The sequence below is a fragment of the Aquila chrysaetos genome, chromosome 20 (assembly GCF_900496995.4).
Source record: "Aquila chrysaetos chrysaetos chromosome 20, bAquChr1.4, whole genome shotgun sequence".
NCBI classification, from domain to species: Eukaryota; Metazoa; Chordata; class Aves; order Accipitriformes; family Accipitridae; genus Aquila; species Aquila chrysaetos.
In genome coordinates, this window is record NC_044023.1 from 15,497,077 (window position 1) to 15,524,843 (window position 27,767).

At 36.6% G+C, this 27,767-nt stretch overlaps 1 protein-coding gene across 7 annotated transcripts in view; it reads right to left on the minus strand.

Moving 5' to 3' along the window:
* FHIT (fragile histidine triad diadenosine triphosphatase) overlaps nucleotides 1–27,767 on the minus strand; it is a 629,655-nt gene that overhangs the window by 511,586 nt on the left and 90,302 nt on the right. The window contains exon 1 of one of the 7 annotated variants that reach the window (XM_030043300.2): nucleotides 27,005–27,053. The exons of 5 other annotated variants lie outside the window; for them this stretch is intronic. The gene's annotated coding sequence lies outside the window, so the exon portion shown is untranslated. Of the gene's footprint in view, nucleotides 1–6,340; nucleotides 6,360–27,004; nucleotides 27,054–27,767 lie in introns of those variants that run through there. One more of the 7 variants, XM_041118670.1, reaches the window with a different exon arrangement.

Here is a 27,767-nt window from a genome sequence, read left to right on the forward strand (position 1 = left end):
CCAGAGTTTAAGATGCTCCCTTCCCTCCAGGGCCCCAGGAAATATAGGACCTGATTATTAATCATAAAAGTAGCAAGGCAAGGACCTAATCTATCCTTAAGTCTCAAAAGCTGAAAATATTGTTATTTTTGTGGCAGAGTAACTAAGGAAAGCTCAGATCAGAAAACTGTGTTACCTTAAAAGTAAAATTATCATTTTATATTATCAAAAATGCCCTCAGCAGCCCTCATCATCACTTCAGCAAAGAAGATCTGGAGAAAAAAAATGCAGTATTTTTTTCAGTGCTCATTCTGGAACAACTGCAGCTGTTAAATTCAAGTAGAAAATTCAGCCTTTCGCATTCTTTACTTTCAAGGATACCTCAGACAAGCAAAGACCTGACTTATCTATTGATAGCTCAGCCAGCTTCCCTAAATGGACTGCAAATAATTTTCTGAAAGCTTTGTAAAAGTCTAGGTATTTTTCAATGCAGTAAAAAGACAACAATCTTGAATTTCTTTTCCATCAGACATTTCCACATCAGTGAAACTGTGCAGGAATAGGCAAATAGGAGATGATATAGTACAGGTGATTGCACATATCTTCAGTAAAGAAGATACTGAGAATAAGTTTTTCTAAGATTCGTCCCAAGTCTAAAGTTCTTTTATCTTCTTGGGAGTTTAGATTTTGTTTGGGGTATTTTTAATGGTTTTTTTGAGGGAGCTAGAGGGACAGGGCTGGAAAGGAGAAAGGCGAATTATGTATCTTTCAGAACGCAGCAACAACAACAACAGTCACAGCTAATTGCATCCTATGTATTTAACAGAGACATGGAACTGAAGATATAAATAAGTTGCAAAGAGTTACTTACCATTTAGAAAACAGACCTAAATCTAATCCTAATAGACTCTTCCCAGCCTACTAACAGGAAGGCACCCTACAGTGAGCCAACATGGTTAATTGCTGATGAAGATTTCACATTTTATGAATCCAATGGATTTGTAACTGAAGCAAACAAAGTTATACCCAGGAATTTACATCTGCAAAAAAGGATTTACAATGGTTCACTCAACTGTAGGAAAGATCCAAGTCAACTGGCAGAACAAAACCACAAAGAACAGGAATGAACTGAAGGTATAGAATTACACAAATGAGACCACAAAGACACAAACCTATACAAAGGACGGAAAGAAATCTCTGAAGCCAAACCACAAACTAACTTAATAGTCCACATACCGCACAAAGAGAGCATTGCTGCCAGAGCCAAGCAGCACCATGATTCTTTTGATGCCATGTGTTGTTCTTGCCTCCACCATCTAACCAAAAAGTACAGGAATTTCCACTTCGAGTACAAGTTGCAGTAAAATGAAATTCACTTGACAAAACTTATTTTTAAAAGATTACCCAAGGAATTTGGAGATTCTTGCCACATCTCCCTGTTTCCCACTGTTTTCCTACAAAGCTTCCCATTGAAAACTCACCCATAGGAGTGTAGAGGTGTAATTTGGAAACAAAAGTATGAAAGAAATTTGTTGCACAGATTTTCGTTAAGGATTGGCTTTAAGTATTGTAAGTTTAGATAGTCAGTATATTCCTGTAAGCCTGTTTGTGAACAGAGCACAGATACAGATACGCTACCATTTGGTTTGTTCATACATTATTTATAAATAGCTTTAAAACTCTTACAATAAAAGCTACAACCAATAATCGCAACGAAACAGCTGTCATCAGCAGTCAGCAGGAAGTCTGAAAACAGGCAGTGGCATCAAATCTTTTAGAACTCTCTTCTACCACCTTCCACAATTATCTTAAATATAAATGATAGTCTCCCCCATGACTGTTCCAAGGCATGCTTTTTTCTTCTCTTTTTTTTTTTTTCCCCTTTAAATTCCTTTATTTAATGCCAAAAAATAAAGATATAGTTTTTCCAGAAATGGGGGAAAAGAACACCACCAAAAACTTCATGCTTTCCTTTAAGAGCATCCCTCAAGAGGTTTGCTTCCTAAACTGCCCCTTTCACAGAAGAAAGTTTGAATCACACAGAGATAACTTTGAGGTTTGAAATTGCTTAGAAATAAATGAATTATTAAAAAAATAGAAACTTTATTTTGTTTAGTTTACACTTCACATAAAATTCCTTTCCAGACCTTATTTGGCAAGCATGATTTTGTCAACTAGTCACTAGATTGAATTAGTGTTACCTGAGTTCAGTACTTGGCTCTGTCACAGACTCCAAGACTATTTTTTCACACGTCACGTGATCTTTCTGTGACTCTAATGAGGGCCAGTTCACTGATGTCTGTGGAGCATTCAGATGTCACGAGTAGAAAAACAGGAAAACCCAGGGATGTCCCCAGTTCACTAGCACCTGGTGCCATTACAGCGGCTTGCAAACTCAAAACATTATTGCTTATTTTTCAGAATGATATAACAAACAAAATACAAATTTACATTGATGCCTGAAACCCTAGAGGTTTTTAAAAATCAGGCTTGAATACACACTTGAGAACTTACAGGGCTTCGGACATGAAAAAGCCTAAAATAACCTCCTCCCTCCACAAATACCAACATAAAAATAAACAACCTAAGAAACACATATCAGTATTATTATTTGTAATATCAAAGGCAAGCAAAAACTCACACAAACTTTCAAATAATTTTTCAACTACTGAAGTGGCAACGGTTTTACTCTAATACATCAAAAGCTGAATTTTAACATTTCACTACAGTAATCTAAAATAAATTTTATAGAAGAAAAAGAAAGTAATCCCTCAATTGCATAGATCACCTGAAAAAGATTTGCTGGTGTTCATTGTGTAGGTCATGGGCAAAAATATAAGCACAAATTTAAACTGAATGCAACTTCTGCATGCATGTTTAAGCTAGTCATTGCTGAGAATCAATGTCGTATAAATTGTAAGCTTCTTGTATTTGTAAAAGTACATTAAATGAACTAGTAACACTGAAAAATAATGTCATATTATGGACATTATACCATGCATTTTAAAAAGAAAAAGGAGTATCCATTGCAACTACAAGGTGTTAAAGACTCACGTGAATGCCGCTTTTTGGTTTTTTTAATCATTATAACAACAACAGTTGGAGCGTACATGCAGCAAAAAGCACCCAAGAGCAAAAAGCAGCATTATCACCTACTGAGCAAGACAATATTTGCACACAGAAAAGGCATTCTACTCAGCTACTTGAACTACATTAGCAGCACCTATTTGCATCACTTATTTTAGAAACAGATTCAGAATTGTCCAGTGGTAAGATACCATTCAATTGGCACTCTGAGCATCTGGAGCAGAAGTTAATACCTAGTTGTATTTTTGCCATATGAAAACATGTAGTCAAAGAGAAGAGCAGGTCCATTCACCTCGCTGTACAAGATCAGCTTGAGAACCACTTTTTTTCTTTTAATAAATACCTCCCACAGAGACAAATTTGCCAAAACAAAACTAAAAAAAAAAAAAAAAAACCAAAAAAAAACCCAACCCTAAAAAAGAAGGATTTTCCCAAATCTATCTTAAGGGTCAAGGCAACAAGTGTGATCTTGACAGTCTTTATAGATATAAATGATGTACATGGACAGCCACTGAAAATAGGATTTAGCTTTCAGGATTGTTCACAAATATGCTTTCTCTCCTCAACCCAGAAGTACCATAGTTTCCCACTGGTTACCACATTCATCCTCTGCACAGACCAGAGGTTCCTGGCTTGTTTCTCAACGCATGGAAGGGGTTGCAACTCCTCACACCCTTTCCTCCACATCAGCTAAAACCACCACTCCTCCTCACAACAGGCTGCAGCAGCGGCAGTCACCCTTCCAAGCTACGCTATCTTCATCTGGTTATTTCCACACCACATATCCCCACAGCAATCCCGCTCCAAGTAGCAGGGAGTGGATACACCTCGCTAGGTCTGCACACAGGCAGCACAGAACTGGCCACACTTACTCATTAGGTCCTTGCTCTGGGTCTCATTGTAAGATGCTCATTCCTTTCTAGCGTGGTCTATCTCCCCAGCTGAGAAACAAGAACTTTCCTACATTACAAACGAAAGATCAACACACAACAAACTACCAAAATATTTCAGAAGTCTGTGTTGTCTGTGAGCAAAAGAATGACAACACTGAAAGCTTTTTCCTAAGGCAGACATCCTGTAAAAGACTGAGCTCCTTCACCAATAGCAGAGTGTATAAAAGGGGTCATTTAAATATAAAAAGAAATTGGGTTGCTGGCAAAGCCATGGTGAGACACATTAAATATGGCTTATATTAATTAAAATACAGAAGAAAAATTTGTAATTTACTCAGGACTCCTAGCTAGCTTTAGATGAAAATGACATCCTGTGGGTAAGAAGTCAGCATGATCTGGTATTATGCATTTTCAAACTATTTAATGAACCTTTTTATTGCTGTTATTTGTAGTTTGAAAAATAATTTACAAAGAAAGAAGTGTCTGAAAGCATGATATTTAGCCAAAACAAGCTTAAAGCCTGGCAATAACTCTGAACTCCTTGCAGATAGACCACATCTGTCATCCCAAAGATGAGTAAAAGCAGAGATCACATGATAAGCAAAGATGAGATGGGAAAAGATGCCCATTCTGGGGAGAGGGGGAGGAGGCAAGGGGAACTGGATTAAACTTGTTCATTTCATTTTTTTCATCGAAATTGCTAACGAAGTGCTGCAGGTTAAAGTAACAGCTGTTCTTTAGTAACTGGATTCTACACAAGATACTGCAAACAGTTCAAATTTCCCAATTTTTTTTTTTTTTTTTTTTTTAGTATAGAAGTTTTACCATTATCATAAATAACAGCAATACTGCTAAAGCACCACCTTACTCTTAGGCTAAAGATACTCTGCACTAACACTGAACAAAGGGGAAATGTAGATCCTGCAGTTCACGTTAGCAGTGTAATGAACTAGGAGAACAGGTAGGTAAGAAGTGGTAGCTATTTTAAGTCTTCTACCTGAACTGGTTCTCTGAAGCCAACAGGAAGTCAGGAAGCCAACTCAGAATCTCTCCTGAAGGTGGTCTGAAGGGCCTTCCTTAGGGAGGAGCTCCAATCCATCCCAAAACTGAAGGAAACCAAAACCACCCCCAGAACAGCTGAAGCTCTTCAGACACAAGTACAGAAGTAGAAAGCCTAAAACTGGAACCTCATGATTTTGCTCTCTGTAAAAATCACACAGTAATTTAATTTTTTTTTCCATGTTTATGTATTTTTCAACTGTTCTGCTTGTTCAGCATGCCTACTGTATCTTCTGTGGGAATAACACAGCAGGTAAAATTGCTTGTAACTTAATGCTAGACACTTCAATTCTTGCCAGTCTGGTTCTCTATTATTTTTCACTTACATCCTATGCATCAGCAACTGTAAACACACTGAGATTTCAGAAATCTGATAATCACATCTTTGAAGTGTTTTCATGTCATGCAAGCTTAAACCAATGTCTAATTAGCTTTTCTGAGAATGAAAAATAATCTGTGAACCTGTGCATGACTTACAGTGGTGTGGTTGGAAAGAAGAATGTTGATTTTATCTTAGTTATTTTGTTGACCTCTACTATGTAATCGGCATTTTGCACCAAGATCTGCAAAAATAAATATCAGACACTAAAAAGAAACAATACGTGACATCTTTAGGTGAGAAGAATCTTACCTGAATCTTAGAACATTTCATGTATGAAATCATAGCAAGAACTTTGGAAGCCTGTATATACCAGTTCCCCTAGATCACTATGACACCTAGAACATTATATGCTATACAATATCATTAAATATGCAAGTGTCTAAGCCATATATCTGAATTTCTACGCTCTAAAGAGCAGTGTGCTCAAATCGTTTGAAAAAAGTATATGCCTATAATTCTCTAAAGCTAACCCATTTGCTGTGTCTTCCTAAAACAAGCACAAAACCATCAATAAAGGAAAGCCAGCTTTCAAAATTTCTCATTCAAGTTGGTAAGAAGGAAACATGCTATTATTAAGATGACACAAAAAGGTTTTACCCATTTGGCATGGAAGTATCCACTCCCTTAAAACACTGACAGATGTTCAGTGAAATGTTATGCCATCTATGCTATTTACTGCAGTCTGCTGTCAAGATCTTCAGCAAACCTCATTACCTCTTCTGGCAGTTCTGCTACTGTACTGAAAGCTTATCTGAAGAGCACATAACATCTTGTTCTGCAGTATGGCCAGGTAATGTAAGGCCAACACTGCAGCCTTCATTTTCTGTTTCCCTGCTTTTACCAGTATCTCTCTCAGTCCCAACGTTTCAAAGATAATTATTACATCATGGTGTTCAAGTGGATATTTAAGCACCTATACAAAAAAGATTTGCACAAATACCTTTACAGGTCTATGGCTGGTATGCTTAAGCCAGCCTGATAGTCACAGTTGAAGTATCCTTGCAGATTATGTAGTTGCTCTCCCTTTTTCTTAGAACACAACAGCAGGTCTTAGTATTCCTCCAGCTCTTGAAGATCCTGTCAAAGACAAGATCTTGACCTCCAGAACCTTGCAGCAAATGCAAAATTATCCTAAGGTATTTTTGTAACTTCCCATAAATTCCAGTAACTTTTGACATAATCCACAATCAACATTAGGCATAAATGTATTATTATAGGAGTAAGGCATACAGGCTTGGCAGAGCCAAACTGAGTAAGAATGAAATAGCAGGTACTTCACACAAGCCAGAATAATTTCAAAAATCTTCTTCCACCTTTTCAGAAACCACTGTATATGGAATGAGAAAGCTTTTAGCTACCTTCTCAAAATTAACCAAAGTAGATGTATGCTGAGTATTTCTAAATATTTATTAACCTTTATGGCCCAAGTCTTTTCTCTCAGATATCTTCTTTTACCTTAATTTTTTTTTCTTTATTTGTTAAAGCCATGATACAAGCATTACTAGGCTTAGAAATCTAGCTTAAGAAAGAACACAGGTAATTGATTTAAACCTCAGTTTTGGCCAGAATTCAAAGTGAATGTTTAGACAAGTCATACAATCCGTATATACATAATACAAGGTCTGCACTGGCCCAACTACATCCGTCATGTGAAAAATAAGGTTCAACCACTGATCAGACTTTTGAGCACAGAGACAATTTTTATAAGGAAAATTGTCTTTTCACAAACAGCACAGTCTACAGGTAACAGACAGAATAAATTGTAGCAGCAACAGTACAGTTCTTAGTTGCATTTATCTCACAGGTGCTACTACAGCAAACTCACCCGTATCCAGACCCACCAGCAGAATGGTAAACAATTTAAGAGTTTTCCAAGTTGAAATATGTTAACTAGTGATGTAGTATTAACTTGATCCCATCAGTAAAAGCCATAGAATAGATAGATACTGTTAACTGATATAAATCAGTGTTACAGGATAGTAATTCCTAAGGAAGAATAATTATGCCAATGTGAGAACTTTCAGTGGTGTAGCTGCATTCAGAAGAATCAAAGAAAACATTTTCCTAATATAAATATGCTGTCATAAGAAAAGCAGAAGAAAAGTAGTAAAAATGTGCATTTCAATACAGCAGAAGTAATGCCCCCATTTAACAAGATGTTTCAAGTTTCTCAAGGGAGTTGTTTATTTATAACACAAAACACTACCACTTCATGTTTCCATTGTGTCATGTGTCATTTGTCTTTCTGAATGAAATCTGTGTTGTCAATATCTATTTTATTGTTCAGTAAATTTTCATTACACATGCCATTATGTCTACATTCTGTTATCTCCCTGGTATACTTTCCACTTTTTATATTTTTCTAACAGTGATATGTATTTAAATTCACAAAAAAAATAATCCCATAAGCGGCCACCTCGCCTAGGCAGCCTTTTCACCAACAATTAGCATCTCTCTTATTCAAGGATAAATAAATTACTCGCACAACAAATTATGTGTACATTGGACTTACTATTTAGTTTCTTTGGCAAAGGACTCATAGGTTGGTTTGTTTTATTTTAAAGTATGATAAAAGTTCTTAGCCTAGGGCCTGGCAATGGAAATCAGCCAAAAACTCTTAACCTGGAATCATTTACACACATTCACCCAAAGCACTGAAATCAATTTACCAAACAGGATTTTAACATATCTGCAGCCATAGGCACAGTCTAGAAGTTATTTCCCTCCATTATAAAAAACCCAAACATCCAAGCCAGCAATCTTATGTGATACGTAAAACCACTGCATTAAAATTCAGAAATGCATCTCTTGTAGGCCTTTAGAACACCGCTGATCTCTGAGCTTCAGATAGCTTTTCTCTTGCACACATTTCACATTGTTTCAGATGGCAGAAACAGTTCGAAGAAACAGTTTGATTTTCTTTAAATATTGGTCTGCTTTTCAAATCCCTATGGTGACCTTGTTCAAGCTGATGCTGCAAATTTAAAATTGAAAACCAGTTCTGAAACCATCACACCAGTGCCTCATGTTTCTTCTTCGGTCTAGGGGAATCTTGCTTTGCGAGGAAAAATGGCAGTGGCCTAGATCCACCTCTCATACACAGGAATGATCTCTTTACCATTTGAAACATCAAAAATGAGGGTTTCACAGAAACATTAGCCTAAAAAGCATTCTTCATGTTCCTTTAGGAAGACCAAAAAAAAGCTTCTAATAGCTTCTGCTTATTCTATTGTAGAATAAGACAAAACAGCATTAAAATGTTGTATACTAACATATTTTTCAATATGATTCAAAAGTTACCTGTCTCACAAAAGCCTGAAGAGAACCATGCTAGAATGGTTTGTTAGTATAAAATTTAAAGTTATTACTAATATTTTTAATGTCTTCAATTCTTTTGAAGCACTACTGCATCTTTTTTTTTTTTTTTAAACACCACCACCCCCAAAACGATAAAATTCATCAAATCCTTACTGATGGCTTCTTGAGGGGACCCTATTTTCAAAATAAATACATATGGAAGTCAATCTTTACATAATATAACTAAAACTAGTCTAAGTAACACTGCCTTATCTATCTTCAAAACACCATAGGTCTATCACTCCTGCCAGTGACATTCCGGTTTCCCATGTTAATATTACGTCAAAGTGAAGGGAATCTCTTTCAGAGAGATTCTGATGAAGGCATTCTAAGGGGGCACTACAAAAGTCAAGAAGTCGTCATTTCTACAGTTTTGAAAAATGTTTCAGATCAGTACACATTTATGAGTGATCAGGTTTCAGGATATTATTTGTATTTATATGTCAAAGTTTGTCAAGGCTTTTGTCTTGTTTGATAAATACTTACTGTCTATAATCCAGATGCCTGTTAAGAGCTGTATTTGCTTACATTCTCTGATCCTGCCTTGAAGCCTGCTTAAGTACAGGGGTCTTGAAAAAACACATATTTTGTTCCTGTTGAAAAAAGTAGTAGTATTAACCTCCTCCCCCCATCTTTGTAATTTTACACAAAACAAGCCAAATAGAAAGAGTCACAAAGAGAAAAGGGACTATTCCTCCAAGGAAGTGCTTTAATGAAGTACAAAAAGGTGTAAACATCTCTGGATGCCTTGCATGGAACATGGGAAGTCACATGAAGAAAAAATACAAGGAACTTGAAAGCTTAGTAATGTATTCCATGTCCTGTCAGAAAATGGCTGCTACATAAAAGCAAAAGTTATTGCCCTAAGGGAAACCTGCATTTTCTTGGTTGCTTTTTGTTTCCCATCATGCTTTCCTGCTAGAGTGACACCTTCCAGCAAGGCAGAGTGTCAACAGGCTTCAATGTATGCAGAACCACCATACAACACCACCACCACATGTATCCAAGCTGTCAGATAGAGCATGTACATTGGTTAGAATTAATTGGCAGAACCTGTCTGTCCACATATTATAAACTTCTACTTAGAAGCTAATAAACCCTCATCACCAATTAAAAACATCTAGTCCATTTTAACTACTACCAGGCTCTTCAGGCGCTCACTTCAGATCAAGACACTAAGAATCACAGAAATCACACTCTTACAGTAAATCAAGACTGCTTATGCTTTAAACAAGAAGCCACTCAAAATATTCCAAACTAAACTTAATATCACAGCAGGAAGCGGGGTGGGGGGAGCATGAACAAGAGATATACTCCGGAGGATACATACCAAAGAACACTGGAACACGTACAACCACAGCAAAAGTTCATACCAATAGTGGTTTGAGTAACAGCCCATTGAAATCAATGGAATAACAAATCTAGCCTGAATGTCAGGTAATGAGAAATGGCTCAAAAGTTAAATGGTATCATTTCAAGTACAACTACAAATTTAAGAAGAAATGGTAACAAGAGCATGCCTTGTACTTCCTCCTGAGCCAGGCTGACTTAAAAAGCTTACCAAAAGAGAACGTTGACCACAACACTCATTCCAAGTGCTCAGACAAGCAAACCTACCCAGCAAGTCTGAAAACACAGTAACCAGCAGCAGAGAGATAAGCAGCCTCTCCCACCACAGACAGCTCTGGAAAAGGTCATCAGTTCACAGCCCCAAATCACCTAAACTTTCTCTTAACATTTCAGTGCAAACCACTACAGCAACGCAAGACATTCTCTTTCTAGTTAAGGAACTTGAAGGTCTCCTTTTCCCCCCATCTGCTGAAGCCTACCACGTTCTTTCTGAACAGCACAGAGATAGTTTACATTCTCTATTATTTGAGGACAACATACAGCATTAGGCATGTTTTTCTGAACAGTCTTTTTTTCTCCAGTCTTTTTCAAGAAAAAAAGCTCTTCGAAGTTTTTTAGTTGCTGGATCAACAGGTAATACAGAGATGAAATTTCTAGTTGAGGTAAGAAGCTGCAGGGGAGAAAGTTATGAGAGGGTTTTAATTGGAAGTAATGTTCATTAGATCACATTGCTGGCACATTTAATGATAGTGCTACTTGTAGGGAACAAAGTGGGGGTTTTTTGTTTGGGTTTTTTTTTGTTTTTTAAACACACAAAAGGAAAGTCAGCTCTTTATCACAACGTATTTGATACTGAATAGATACAGCTAGGAGAACAGACTATGATGTTCAGTTAGGAAAAACAAAGGATAAGTTTCTTCCGACAATATTGGGCAGATACATGCTGCACCTCTGAGCTGTTTATAGCCTGTACAAGTTTACTTTAGTAGAAAAGAAATGAGATGCATATTTAAATTATTTGCAAGCACTTGCTGTGCAACAGTGCTACCTCTCCTGCTAGATATCACTGGAAAAAAATTTTAGCAGATTTTTCAAGTTAGCCAATGAAATGAGAATTAATTCATAGCAATGGTTTCTGGTTTTGCAAGTTTCTTTTTTGTTTCTTTGGTTGTTAGAGAACTCTGCAAATGCCATAAGAAAACTCCCTGCAACCTGTTAGTATCTGCAATCTATTAGTATTAGATCTGCTAATATTCTTATTTCAGTGAAAGTAGTCAAAATTAATAATTCAATTGGCAAACTAGGTTGCACTCAATCGCTCTGCTGCTATTTGGCTCAGAATGTGAAACTTACAGGAACAAATTTATCTGTGCAAATTAACAGGTGCCTTTGTTACACGTGCCTTTATGTAGTTATGCTATCGACAATAAGCAACTCTCCAAATTCCATGTGAAGAAGCAAAGACAAAAGGCAATAGGCACAAGCTGTAGCATGAAAAATTCTGACCATGTAAGGAAAAATTCTTCACAAAAAGAACAATTAAGTACTGCAACAGGTAACCCAGAGGGCCTGTAGAATTTCCCATCCTTAGAGATTTTCAGAGCTAAACTGGAAAAGGTCCTGACCAACCTGGTTTAGTTTTACCTTTGAGCAGGCAGTTAGTCTAGACACTTCCACTATCCTCTGATTTCATGAAATAACAGCGAGCTCTGCTTGACAACCACATACTCTGAAAAGCCACTGTATCATAACTATGGCAGTCATAATTAGGCTAAATTCGTTGCTATGGTAAGAGTTCAACAGACAAAGAAATCTGGATAGTGAAGAAAACTGTGACAAAAGTAAAGTAGTAACATAAAAGATCTACTTAGAAAGGACCACCTAAAGAGACAATCATTCAAAAACGCAAGGAGAGAACTTGAGCAACAGCAGAAAGCCCAAAACGCTTAGGATGCTGAAGAGCAAGAACTAACAAAGCTGTAAATACAGCAAACTGGATATTAATGTAAAGAATTGAAAACTTTGAGTTTGACACAAGGAGAAAAGGAAACGCAACAAAGGAACAAAGAGTAACAATACAATGAAAACAGTGGGTGAGGTAGCTGCACTGGTATCAGGGCAACAGCAAAGGAGGTTAAAGCTTTTATCACACAGTGCAAAATTAGGAAGGTCTTAAGTGCTTTGGCATGGTCACAAGAGAGACACAGAAGAGTTACTATCAGTCCATCTTTTCCTGAATAGCGCTGGTGCAACTGAACTAACTGTATCTGAAAAAAAAAAAAAAAAAAGTCAGTCAATGAAAAGAATATGCTTGAAACTATTTGACTATAATGATCAAAGTATGATAGAAACAAAAGAACGGCAGTTTTGAAAAGAAAAAAAATAATCTATATTTGATCTAGCACAGGGTTCCTTTGTGTCAGCACTTTAAATAACACAGCAAAGGTGCTGACAATAGTTCTGTTAACATTACTGTGAAACCTACTAAAACTAGATGAGGTTTTAAAGACTGCTTATATTTAACTGATGGCCTGAATTGCAAACCGAAAAACAAGACTCTACCCACCATACCCCAATTTTTCAGTGTATTTGGCCTATATAGAAACAAAGCAAACTAAATGGAAAAGTAAAGTCATTCTTCATGTGAGAGAAGGAAAAACCCACCAGCGATTCCCAATCTTGCCAAGTTTCTAATTCAAAGTTCTTTTTAGAATATTCCCCATTTACTATCAACGCAATTAAACTGCGGCTATTGAGACCTCAAGCACTTGATCTTCTTCATAAATACTGAAGTTGCTTTAGTATGTTACGGTGCAATCTGTATTACCACAATTGTTATAAAAGAAGGTAGCTGCTGAAAATATCATTCAAGACAAAATTATTGTTAAGTGTTTATGGAACAATCAGCCTAAGAATTATGTATTCTCATAATCAGAGAGAAAACAGTAATAGTAAATAGAATACTCAGCAGACTGAAAATACTAGGTTGTGTTAACAGTTGTGTGCAATTAACTCTTGCAGCCTTCTGGACAGAACTTGTTTCTTTTCCACTTAGCTTTACTTGTACTCGCCGCAGTGGAAATTATGGCTCCCACTACTCCTGCTGAACTACAGACATAGTCCTGAGGGCCTGAGAACAGTCTCACAAGTCTAGATCTTAGCTCAAAGCAGAAGAAATAACTGGCACAAGAAGTGGAATATATAGCATCCTCAGCATAACATTTCTGTACATGTATCAACAGCCAGAGTACCTAGCCCTGTGAATAAACCCCAGCAATGCCACCCATTTCCACGGCTTCTACCTTGACTTCTCCCGCAGGGTGCATTCATAATCCATTCTCCACATCAGTCAGCAGTGTTGGACTGTACTTGCAATAAAAGCCTGTTCCTAACCATAGATGCTTTACTACCCCTTAAGGAAAGAACAGTGTCACGGCCATCATTAAACAGCCACTTGCAAATTTCACAGTTCACAATGAAGAAACTGGCACTTTAGGTGGTATTAAGCAGCAACTTACAAATTTTGATTTTCCTTAGGAAACAAAAAGCAGAGAGAAGCACTATTTAGCAGTAACATGTACATTTAATCCTCTGGTGTAAGGAAATCATCTCTGATTGCACTACATATTTCATACAACATGTCAAGTACCTGTTTTATTATACCTGAAGGTATACTAGAGTTGCTTTTCTTATACAGAGAAAAATTTACAAGTTGTTGCTTAATGTTACCTTTTGGTATTCCCTTCTAAAGGGCTGAGAAATTTACACAGTGTTTCTGAACACCAACACTTTCATTCTGTAATGGAAGGCGAAACAACTTCAAGTTTACCCATAGGTCTCATGGTATAGCGCATAATTTTGTCCAATTCTGTAAGGTCATTATTTTCCCTTCTAGGACACTTCAGGATGTTTTTCTTTCTTCTGAACATTTAATCTGATATTTTATGCTTTCTGTTGATATAATAAAGAGCTTAAGTACTAGAAACACTGGTATTTCCATTCAGTGTAATTAATCAAAATTCAGACGGCAGCATATAAAAATTAAAAATAAAAGAAAAGCAGTGTTACAAAATGCAGTAAAGTTACTGTTCCTAAATACCCTGAAGAACAATAATTAGGTAAAACTGGCACAATCAAATGGGCATACTTTCTCTAAACCAAAAGAAAGACATGTTAATTTTTAAAATGCTAAGTAAGACATTGTAGTTTCTCACTAAAACACAGGCAGCTAAAACATAATAAAATAAAAAGCATAAAACCCCACTGTCTTTCAATACCAAAGTAAGGTATTCAGAAAGGAAAGTCAGGAAAGGAAGTCAGAGTAACAGCCAAACCCCAGTGACAGATGAACTTTTAACCAAGAAATAAGGCACACTTTTAGCTAGTTTTCCCTCTCTGAAGATATTCCTAAGCAATACATGCTTATTACCTGAGTAAAATCTCAAAGTTGAGAAAATACCACACCTAGCAGTCACATGAATCATATATTAAAGCCACCAAAATATTTTCTCTTAACCACAAGCAGATTATAATTGACAGTGCAAGAGATTAAAGGCCATTTTATTACTTCTCAGTGCCACTCTGTCCTTACAATGCTGTAATTATGACTGGTCAAGTAGCTCTTTAATTTGCACACCTCTTCCAAATACTGATTATCTGTGTTCTGCAGACATCTGCAAATACATATATCAAAGCTGCTGACTTTCACAGAATGTTAACCAGGGTCCATTGTTCTTATATCCTTTTTAGAGTTCAAACCCAATGCTTTAGGTCTATGAACAGGTCCACCTAGTCATTTTCTTACAAGTTATTCATGTAGAAACTATAATGTTCTGTTCTCCCCGGAAGCTTATAATATATCACATTGATAATAGCATTTGAAAAGATAAAGCATGAAATACAGGAAATACCAACAAAATTAAAAGTATACCTGAGTCATCACTGGAGAAATTTCATTATTTCTTAAAGAGTAGGTAGGAATGCAGGGGGGGGGGGGGGGGGGGGTGATGACACTAGAAAAAAACAAAACAAAAAAAAAACCCGAAACAATGCAAGTTTCAAAGAGTAGATGCATCTAAGCACTGTGCAAGCATATAGCCTTCTCCACTGGGCACTGGCACTTACAAGGTACTTAAAAAAAAAAAAAAAAAAAAAAAAGAAAATAATTCCATAAAGATACTTCCGGTACAGTAGAAAAAATTTACATTCAGAAATACTTATAAATAGCAATACTGAGCATAAACACAGACTAAGATAAATGGAATAACGTCTCTATTAGCCAACAGAAGAACTGAATATCGAGCAACACTAATGAGCACCAAACTCAACAAACATTCAAAACACTTACGCAAACGAAGCATTGAGAGAAGACTTTCCCCAATTGGTGAGACAGTGTACAATATTCTGAGCTTCTGCACCAGCTTGTCCTCTCCTGAAGCTAGAAAGTTTTTCCAAAAATTTGGATATTCAAGAACTAGAACATATTTTATTTGAAGGTTGAAAGACTACCCAAGCAGCTTGGTAATTTCATCACTGGAGGTTTTTGAGAATAAGTTCAATAATAGAGGCAATGGCCACAAATTCTGTCTTGGGAGATTCAGCTGGGCATTAAGTACAGCAATAGATCAACATCCTTAGAAATTTAACTAAACAAACGCACGGTTGACTTGATCTATTGTTGGCAGTAATCATGCTTTAAGCAGATGTTGGGACCACATGAAATATAGAAGTCCCTTCCAAGCAACAGGCTGCCCAGCCAGGCTGTGGAATCTAAGTCCTGGAGATTTTTAACATCCAATGGACAAGGCTTTAAGACATCTGATTTAAAGTCAAAGTCAGTTCCACCTTGAGCAGGAGTTGGACAAAGATCCAAGTATAACATGAAGCTCATTATTTATAATCTTCAATATGCCACTGACCCTGGTTTGTCCCTGGCTCTGCTTACAGATATGCCAATTCAATACCTGTTAGCTACATAGTCTACAATACCAAAGTCTGAGAGATGAGATTCAGCATACAGAGTGTGAACTTTCTGCCTGAAGTTACACAGCTCCTCAGTGTCAGAGCTCAGAAAGAAATTATCTTCCAATGCCCTAAAGCTTCTTTAGCATACGGTATGCTAATATAAAGGTAGTAAATATAATATTTAGCTATTAATTTTCTATTTCATTTGTTAATAAACAATGTAATAAAAGATCACAGCAACTTTTAAAATTGCAATGATCACTTTGTAAACTCAGTTAGAAATTGGAAAAATAAAATTTTATATTATTTATATCAAAGGAGACCCAGATCTTCAGCACAATTTTGAACTTCTTTACTTCAGAAGTCATTCTTTAAGCAAGCAGGGATTAGTAGCAATACAACAATTACTTATACTTACAATAAACTCCACCACTTTGCCAATTATCTCAACAGAGTTGCATTGGAGCCAGCATCTGAAGAGAAAATGTTCTCAGTGATCAACACCTCTGACACAGCATCTAATCATGCCAGGATACAGAGCAATAATTGTAATTTAATAATGCTGTCTGCAGTGCCCAGCCAGCAGCTGCAAGCATAGAGAATAAGCAAGAGTTTCAATACAAGCAAAATGGCAATGCTGCAATAACTAATAAAATGTCCTTTTTTTTCCATTTCTGGTACAGTAGGCAGGGTTAATACTGAGGTCCAGAGATAAGAAAGATAATTCAAAAGAGTGAATTAATTCAACAATCTGGTTGTAAGACTTTGAAAGAGAGCAAGACAATTAAAAACACTAAGCACAAAAGATTCATCCTTTCTGCCTACCTGGCTTCTTTAGATAAATCAGTTTAACACTCATGATTAAACACATACATGTCACTTCACACACCAAGTAACCAAGAAATTGAATCAACTTTTTAGCACAGAAACACAATTAAAAGGACCCAGAAATCTTCAATACCCCAATAAACATTACTCAAACAACTAAGTTTAAAACTCACTTCATTCAAACCCTGAAAGATTGGAAAAAATTGTTTTGAGAGAAAATTTGTGCCTTACTTTTCACTTTTCTATTGCCTGTGCCGCAACTGCAGCGTACAATCTTTTTCATTAATTTTGTGTTCTTTTAAAATATGAAAAAACTTCTAACCCAGAAGTCCCATTAAAATGAGTCTCATTGTCTTCGCTGCAGATCAACATCACGCTAAATCACCAAGCTATACTATTTCTGAACTTCCTGGATCTCTAAATAATAACAAACATTAAACCTGTTCAATTAAATGCAACATAATATAGTTTTCTAAAATTGTTACTAACTTTTTTGTATATCTAATTGTTTTATATGAGCCACTGTATTTTGAAGAAATTACCTCTTTTCCAATCATGTTAACCATTATCTGTTCTAACACCCATTTAAATTGGCAGAGATTCAGCCACTCACGCTAAATAATTCCATTTGCTATTTATTAAACATTTAAATAGTTTTTGCTGTCTCCTATCTGAGCATCTTCAGGATAACTTCAGCTGTTTTTCCCATTTATACTTGATTTAGAAAAAAATTGTGACAGAACACAATGCCACTTTTGAAACTAGTAACAAAATGTCATTGGAAATGGTTCACTAAAATTGCAAAATATGCATTGCATCCTCCTTGTTGAGTCAGTATCTACACTACTAAAGACACACTTAAAGACAGTAAATCCAATTTAAATCACAACTTTTAATAAAATTCACATGTTGAAGTTCTTAATATGGTAGCTGACAACATTCACAAAGCACAGAGGGCAAGGTGTACCTTATTTGATTGTCAGACTAATTCAAGTAATTCATTAGATTCAAAATTAATTTTGGTATAGCAACATGTGATTTTTCCAAATATTACATTAACTCATTTAGTGGAAAATTTTGTAGGCAAATATTTTGTGAATCCAGTTCAGTAGTCATTTTTATAGACAGAGGCACTCACGCAATCTAGTGGGCACGTAAGCACACAATACATGAATCCAGACTTAATATTTAAAGTTCTTCACCAAAACTTCCTCAAAACATTCCATGATGCTAAAGAACCAAACTAGATGGTGTAAGACAAAAAAAAAAAAAAAAAAAAGGGGGGGGGGGGGGGGGGAATATCCCTTTGCTCTATTATTTATATTCCCGTAGAACAGAGTCCTTCTATCCCAGCTTCTTATAATCACTTATATATGCACTGATTTTTACCCATAAGATAGGGTACAGCTTTACAGAGAAGGGCAGGGGAAACTCTAGTATAGGTGAGTAGATGGCTCAAGCAAAGCAAAAAAAGTACTGTTGAAAAGAGATTTATCAGGTTGAAGAAAAGTTAATAAAATTTTTGAAATAGAAGTTATTGAATATATTTATTAGTATGGGTTATGTGCTGATGATGTTTCCTAACACTAGAGTTGGTCAACACTGTCAATAGAGAAGATGATCAGTATACTTATAGACAGAAAATTAAATAATTTTGAGGTCTGGAAAAAGCAAATGGGCTAAATATACATAGTAAGACATGTGAAGTTTTACACTTGGGAGCCCATAACAAAGTATCTTAAGAGCTTATCAATTGCAAAGAGCAGAAGAGATGCAAGACCAGGATTTATTACAGGCCAATGCTGAGCTATTGTGGTACACTGATGAGAAAATATTTTCGAACCTTAGAATGCATGAAAAACCCTAGCCCAACAATAAGTATTATACTAGGTCCACTGGTGATGTGATATCAGGACTTCTCCATCCAGTCCTGGACATGTAAATTGAAGTAAGTAAGTTCAGAGAAAGACTGTTATGATGATCAGATGAACAGAGTATCTCACAGTTGCCAGCTTCAAAGTGCAATGTAGAAGCAACTAGTTCATACACAGATGGTTTGTCAAAAATATATTCATATTTGCAGAGATAATCTCCAAGTTCTGCAGCACCTAGTACAGGTTATCCTTCTCAATTTAAGGTGATCTATATATAAAGAGTAATTAACATGCATTGCTGCAGTGTATTTTCTGCCTGGTTTTGTCTTTCCCCCTACTCCCAAATTTTTTTTTTTTTTTTTTTTTTTCCCCTTAGAGGGGACGTGGTCATGGCAAACAGAGCTCTTAGCAAGAAAACTGATAGAAGTGGGATAACCTAACTCATAATGCAGAACTAACAGGTTATCATGAAAATTTCCAGACATGTTATTTCCTCTATTAAAATCAATCTGCATTATGTTTCATTACTTTGGTTTTGCTAATGCAAAATACTTAGGTAGTTAAGAGCACTGCTGATGGTGGTGATAATCATTTTGCACAAAATTAATCTCAAGGGGCCTCAGAGTACTGCAGATCTACCAGAGTGAACACCTATCCCATTATGCCTAGCAGTCTCAATTTAAGAACTTAGACATACAAATTTTACCTGTGACAGGTATTTAAAGTCTGGCATCTTTTCAGAAATTACAAGAAATCACACTCAAGCACTATTTTCAAGTAAAGGTAAGAGCACAAAGTTTACATATGTATTTGACAATTTTGTAAATATTCAGAAAATCATATGGGTATGAGTTGGACAGTGCAAAAGCAAGCTAGCATTTTTAAGTGTTTCTTTTCCTACAGAAAGTAGTAGTTTTGAGTCATTCTTTTTTGTTCCTTCTATCTTTTTTTCAGCACTCGGACTCAATCTTGCCTTCTTTGGAGGGATCTATCAATCTGTGTCTGTGTTATAACCCCTAGGTTTCAACCATTACAGTAGGCAGAACCAACCTTATCAATATATGAAACACTACTGATATACCCGTTTGAGAGGAAACAAGAAGCCATTTGTTTAAAGTAAAGTATACTCAACCTGCCAAAAACGGAGGTGCTTGCATTCTGTCTTACCTACAGTTGGCGATTTCCCCAAACTCCTGGGTAGACGCAACTTTGTCTTAATCCCCTGTGTACTACCAGTACCAAGTTGCAAATACCTTGCTTCAGAATATAGATACTACCAAACATAGTTTGTGGTAGCTGGCTATACCCCCTAACTTCCCTCTGCCTTTTTCAGTGTCACATGTTGTAATCAGCTCCAATTTTTCAGTTTTGGCAAAGCTGACAGGCCAGGACTTGAGGATGATGAAAAGACATTGACAACTCAGGTAACCGTGCTTTTCAAGGCTCACTGACCTGCTCCCCATTTTAAGCTTTCCTTGTAAGGCTGATCTCCCAGGAAACCCAAATGCACGAGCATTCTTCATTAAAACAGTAGAAGTGCAACAATTCTTAGTTTATTGCATTCATTTCCCCATTATTCACCACAAAGATATTGTTCAATAAGAATGCACAGACTAAACTCAGCAATGAGGTAATATTAAGGATTTCAAACTCTCAAAAAGCTCAAAAATTTATGGTTGTTTTTGAGATATCTCAATTCCTGTTCCAAAAGAGATAGAATGCTCCTTCCCTAGCATGCAGCGCAGTTAAATTCTTTTCGGCTTTGTCATAGTTTTTCCTGTTTTCCTTTGTTATTCTCCAAATTACAGAAAAATATCACTTCAGGATCTAGCTATCGGTGCTATGGTATTTAAACTTCCACCCTTGCTGTTGTAGCTAAGCATGCTCCATATTCAAATCAACAAACGACTAATGTGAAAATGCAACTTCTGTTTTTCCTGTTAAAAACATGAACCCCTACTTCCATAACACTTATAGAATCTGCACTAGTCATTCTTATCACTGTTACAAAGCTTTTAAACATTAACTGCATTAACTAATTAATTTGACATTAACTAATTAATCTACTGACCAAAGAGAGAGAAACTGGCACTGGGAAATTATTAGTTTGGAGATTAAATTAATTAAAAATAGTACAGTAGTGACAGAATTTAATCTCATACTTCTCATGAGAGCATGGAATCACTCACAGCTGCAGCAATTTGTGATAAATCCATGGAGAGATTTCATGATGGGGGTGGAATTAATTTGTGTCACCCCTAAGAGTATATGTGCTCACTCAACAGTACCTATATTAAACAATATTAAAAATACACAAATTGAACAAACCAAAAGAATCTACTGTTGGAGATAGCATATGATACGTGCCCTTCAATATCAAGATACAATTATTTGCATCAATAAAATTCAGGGGATCACAACAGTGGTTGGGAGGACCACAACATTCTTTACAGTCTGTCTTTATCTGTGTGAATACACAGTGTGAAATGTGAATACACTTCCTTGACTAGTTTAAGTTCATTCTTTATATCCTCTTTTTATCATGATAGCTTTTAATCCAACAACTTGAAAACTGGGGAATTACTTTAAAACACGGCCAAGACAAAAATTTACATGTGCTTGAGGAAGGAAGGGAGAGAGAGGAAGATAAACAGAGCTGAGGGCAGACAGAAAGAGGCTATCATAATACTCAATCTCACAAACACAACAACTAAGCAACAGAGCTGTAGATAGTTACACAACTCAAAAAGATGGAGACCTGAAAGTCATCCTTAGAACATAAGTACACTGAACAGTGTGCAATGAAGAGTACAAATTACACGCACTCTGTACTTAATCAGAATTATTTTTGATCCTGATGAATAAAAAGCCACTCAAGATTTTCTTTCCGATTAATACAGGCGCTCTTAAATTAACAAAGAAACTGTCCTTCGATAGGGGCTCTGTTACATTAACAAACTCTTATCTACAACCTAAATGAGGGTCATAGCTCAAGCTAGAACCCCCTGCTGAATGGGTATAAGAAGGGCCAATATTTCATATCCAGTCTTCAAAAAAAAAAAAAACCTTAAAACACTGTTTTATGCCACCCAGCTGCAACCACCACTCAGACAAGAGCAGAAGCAGAACAGACTGAGCTGCAATGAACCTGCCAAACACTAGGCTGCTCATGGGCTGGTTCAATAAAGAAAAACTGCCTGTCTTGAGAAAGCTTCGCAGGAACACGGTCAGCTCTGAGCAATGGAAGAGGTAACATCAGCAGTTCCAGTTCCTCTTGGTTAGGATCAGGAGCAGAGGAATAAAACACTCAGGACATGGATTTACAAAGATAAAGTGCCCATCATTCTCCACATTTTGTTTCTTCTCAGCTCACTTATCTGTCACTAGCTGTGAGTTTTTCCACAGCAGGGTACACAAAGGTAAAAGAAAGCAACTCTACAAGGAAGAGTCCAAATGTGTTTCAACCTGCACAACTCCTTTTCCCATCTTTACACTTGTGTTCAAGCATGCTGTTGTGCAATTCCAAAAATAAATGAGATACTATGGCAGAAAACTTTAAATCTGCTGTTCATGTATTGAATAAAAAGACAACCAAGGCTGTGTTAGCACTTGCATAAAGAACCCAGCAACACACAAGGGCAGTGAAGGGCCACAGACAACACACTGCCAAACTCAACACCCCCCACTCAAAACATATCACTACATCACTTTTAGGAAACGACTGCTAACTCACAAGTCTAAAAGAAGAGGGACCTCCAGGCCTGAATAAAGAGAACAGCAGCTAGATTCACTAACAAATTCAGTGGCAAAGAAACATCAGAGAGAAGCATGAAAAGATGGAAGTATGAGCTACTCCCATCACAGGGAGTTAGGCTTCTGCAGTAACCATCGATCTCTCCACTCAACTCTTTCCTGGAGCTTAATACAAGACATCCTGAATACATGAGCCTTCTACTAAAGTAAGGTTTGGTTCTAGCTGTCCAAGTACCTGGTCTGTTTTGAATGGAGAATGAAAAACACAGTTTGGAAGAGATTCTTTTGCCCCTAACTTTAATAACACAAGGCTCATGACAGAACCTGTGAAGGCACACTGCAGTAGGGTATGCCCACAACTGAAAGCAAGAGATGTTTTTGCAGTTTATACATGTATAATCCAAATGGCTTCAAATTTACTATTGCAAGTACTCATGGCAATGTAGTTGTGGCAGCATAGTTTCCAGCATGAATTGTACAATTCTGCCCAGAAGCTAAGGTAAGTACTCACATTAAGCATGCCATCTGTAAAACGGAGATAATATTTTTTCCTGCTTTTGGTATTACTGGCAAAGTATCTTAATTCTGCGAGCAGAAACTTAGACTACAGCTTATGACAACAGGCGCATTCGCTAGGTGGTACTGTCAAACAAATAACAGTAACGCTAATAACTAGAAGGAACTATTAAGATGAATCAATATAAAAAGAAATGACAATGCTTATGTAAAACATTATTGTCTATTCATTGAAAAATTACAAACCACAGAATACAACTGATCTGGCAACACAGCTAAATTGTTATTGATCTGCATTGAGAATTTTTCCCTTCTTCTTGACATTTCTGGACTTTTTATATAACTATATATTATGGCTCATAGTGAAGACAAAATCTATTATAAATTCCACACATTTGCTGAGATATGCCATTCTGAAATTAACTGTCTTGAAATCTACATTTGGAGCACATGAAAGTCATTCAATTTCCCAATATTAACTCCTCGTACATCAATACCTGAATTTAAGATAGTTTGCATTCTTGTTCACGTTGTAGAACAAAAACCAGAGTCTCTTTCCTGTGGGGTGTGGTGGTGCATTTTTTCCCCCTCAGGCTGAGTTACAAACTCAGGAAGTCTTGCTAGGCCTTAGCATAAGTGTAATGAGTTGGGCAGTTAAGTGACCCTTGGCTGTGCCAGGAACTCTTACGCAACTAAGACAGGGAGATATGCTGTGCGTCTCAAGGACTCCTGCTGCCCAGCAGAGGCAGGGGGGTGGGAGTAGAAATAGCCAGTTCTCAAAACAACCTACAGCCAGTTCTCTCTCCTAGCAACATTGGGACATTACAGACCTCCCCTGACAATCTTGGAGCATCCCATATCTATGTTTTAAGTTATTCTCAGACAGCCTCAGAGCTTTCCTTACCTGCATGTGAAACGGTACCAGCACAGCCAGGATTCCAGCAATTTGTTGATGACAAAAGTCAACCATCTCCCGAACCTATAAACAGCCGCACGAAGTGAGGCCCTTTGAGCTCTCCTGCACCGCAGCGGGCTGTGACCAGCATCTCCCTCTGAGTGGCATGCCCCTCAGAGCTCGCAAACTTTCCTGTTTGCAAAAATCGGAGGTCTGTCGCCAAAAGCCAACACAACCTGGGCTGATACTCTCCGCTCCTTGAGGCTCAACCCTTCACGCATTGAGAAAGATGCCGAAGCATTCAAAGTGAATCCTTTCACTGACCTCGAGGGGAATTTTTAACAGGTATACCTCTCTTACCATCTTATATGTATATCTCTTAGTATCTTTATGCATGCACATGTACTAACCTGAATAGTCTATAGTAAGTATATTATAGCAAGTATATTCTAAGTTATTAGTTTCAAATTTATACTTAAGTTATTGTCGTGAATTTTATTCAACTGTGAATGAATTTTAGGCTGCTATTATATTCATAATCTCTTTAGATATAAACCATTGACCAAGTCTAGGACTAAGAGTCAATCCAGCTGCACCTAGACTCCGACAGGAGTTTAGAAAGCAAGGGGGTCTTTGAACCTCGTGACTCAATGGGAAGGTCTCCCCTGCTTTTCCATATTCCTGATCTTTGAATAAGAAATTAATTCTAACTCAATTTTTTTTTGTAATATTTCCTTTTACCCTATTACATTTCAGTCTCATACATAAGTTTATTCTGATTCTAACTTAATTTTCCTGAGTGCATTTCATCCATGTACTAAGTAATAGAGTGAACCTTGCCATCAAATTCTGTGAAGTCACACTTCTATATAAATTTCTATTACATCATTTTTCTATTGCTAATACAATTGGAGGTGATTCTTTAAGCAAGCCAAACTCTCTCATTTCCACCCCCACTACATGGGGTCACAAGAAACAAGCAAAACTAGTATTTTTTCAACAGTGACTTAAATTCTAAATAAATGTATGATGTAATAATTTCAAAGCTTTTGAAGTCATGAAAATCTGATTATTAAATCTAAGTATTTTATTACCATTAACGTCATTCCCTTTCTTTATATAAGCAATTTCAGTCTGTTTTAACAAGGATTTTGGCATACCATATAGACTTCTAACATCTAGCATAGACTAATGCGCTTATGCATAGCTACTCAGGACCCACAGGTACAGCAGTGATCAATTCAAGATGCAGGCCAGCATCTCAGAAAATGATACCTCTCAGCATGGATTGCGAGTATGTAAACATGTAAATTTGCACTGATAGGAAGTTACAGTAATGAGGGGACTCTGGTGAATGTTACATATACTCAGTAATGATACAGGTATCAACCACTAAGAGGTTTGTTTCAAACAAAATTCATTGTGACTTAAAAACATCTTACAGTTGTTTTTCTCCTATGCTGCTGTAATTTCCTGTTGAAATAAAAATTGTGTGATACCAAATGATAGCTGAATATTTGAGATACATTATACATGCTATTTGTCTCACAGACACTGTCTTAAGTTTACATTAGCTATCCTCAAACTCAACAGCGATCTAGTGACACCGGATATAAACACCACCACTACTATTTTTTGTGAGGGAAGTTAACATTCCACAAACCAGCAAGCTACTTCCTGATTACGGTCCCTCAGTCCTTATCACTAAACTAATTTATCATGTTTTTTGCCCTCCATTGTTAATCTCATACTCCCACACAAGGTATTCATCAGAGACCAACAAACCAATACCTGTGTTATCTGATATTATTAATGACACATTTCTTTATTAACAAGAAAAACCTATTTACCAAAGTTCCAGCTTCAGGTTTTACATGCATCTGACAGGACAGCTGTGGGTTGAGCTTCAAAAATAGAACCACACTGAAAGGGCTCAAAATCATTTCCTTTGATCATTGTCTGATAATCTTTCTGCTCATGTAGACAATTTTAGACTTGGACTACCATTTAGCCTTGCCATCTATTTGCTCTGTAATACTCTACCTGGTGTAAAACATTCGTTCAGTAGTTGAAGCTGGAGATACCTGACTCAGAAAACACTCAATGAGAAGATGAACTAATACGCACTACGCCAGCACAGAGGTCAAGATGTAGTAAGACGGCTCAGAACTTCGCAAGACAGAAAAATTAAATTAATATTACAAAACAGAGTAGAAGCTGGGTCGAAGCAAACAATGATTCATTCAGGGCATAGTAAAGCACAGAATTTTCTAAGGAAAATATGGCAGGTGGGCTTTGCAGAGAATGTTGGCCCTTTTTTGTTGTTGTTGTTATTTTTAAATAATTAGTATTTTTGGTTAGGCAGACTTTTTCTCCAAACTGCTTTTAACATAAAAGGCAAGTCATAAAAGATGACAAAATTATTATTTCTTATACCCACCCCTGCAAACTATCTAAAGTTAAAACACAGAAATAATTGAATATAATACCCTGCAAAGGTCTTATTATTTTTATCTGGTGCTTCACTTGATGCTTAAGGAGAAAATTGTGTATTACTTTGAAGATGCTCCTAAATTAAATTTCCTTGTACAAATTAGAAACTTTGACATTTTAAATTAATTTTAATAGGGTAATAAACTCAGGAAATTTCATAGATACAAGGCATCTCTGACCTACTGACAGCTTATGCTGAATGAAAGTCATCATTAAACTCTCACGAGGCAGTACACCAATAGATACTTTAGGGTGACTTATTTGAGTGATAAAGACAAATATGAAGGAAAAAAACAGTTCAGCCAATTTTTACCACTATCTTTACAAGGACTTCAAAACTACGTCACAACATGGTGGGATTTGCATTGTACTCACAACTGTACAGCAGGATGCAATAATTTGGTATTTTTCTTAAACACTGAATAGCCAAAGTTTCTTAAATATTTCCATTCTTTAGAAAAGCTACTTTTCATCTCCTTTCTTCCAGAGTAAAACCTGAAAGTTGACACCAACCAGGCTAAGTGCTCAGAAACCAGGAAGTAAACAACATAGAAAATTATACAGTTCCATCTACCAGTTCCTTGGAGCTTGACTTCTTAAGAGACCTTTTTTGTAGCATTAATCTGTAAAACATGAAACACCATATTCAGTCCTTCTTGGCAAGCCATACAATACAAATACAAAGCTTTAACATTACTTTTAATAAAACAAGCTATAATCTGAAACTAACTAATTATATTCCTCTTATCGAACCCTAATGTTACAATGCACTCAAAACCAAGTGCTTGCACTGTGTTTCTGTCTGGTCTGCTGTTAAGAGACCTTGATCCAAGAAGTTTTCAGGATCATCTTCACCTCAAAGTCTGAACCATCACATCACAAATCTGCTGTTCCCATAGGCATCAGTAAGACTTATTTGTCCAGCACCTCTTAGCACTGAGCTCTCTTCTTCAGAAACCTGCCTGGCAGAGGGCTGCAAAGCTTCCCTGGATATCCGTCCCACAAATATAATCCGAGTACAAACCAACCTTAGGTATTTAGATCCCCTATTATTCATGAGAGATTGACGTAAAAGGCAGCTTATGTGATTTTATAGATTGTACGTATTCCTAGAGTTAACATTCCCCACATTTTTATCTTTAATTTACTACGATTTTGCTCAGGATTAAACATGAGATTTTTTTGAGTTATTATTTTTACAGAATATTTCACAATAAAGAGTGTGGAAAATAAAAAGCAATATCGTGGAACTAAAATAATCCAACAAATTCAAGTAGTAACGCAATTTTCATGGAGGATATTCCATAAATGATGCTCAAAAAAATTTGAAGCAATTC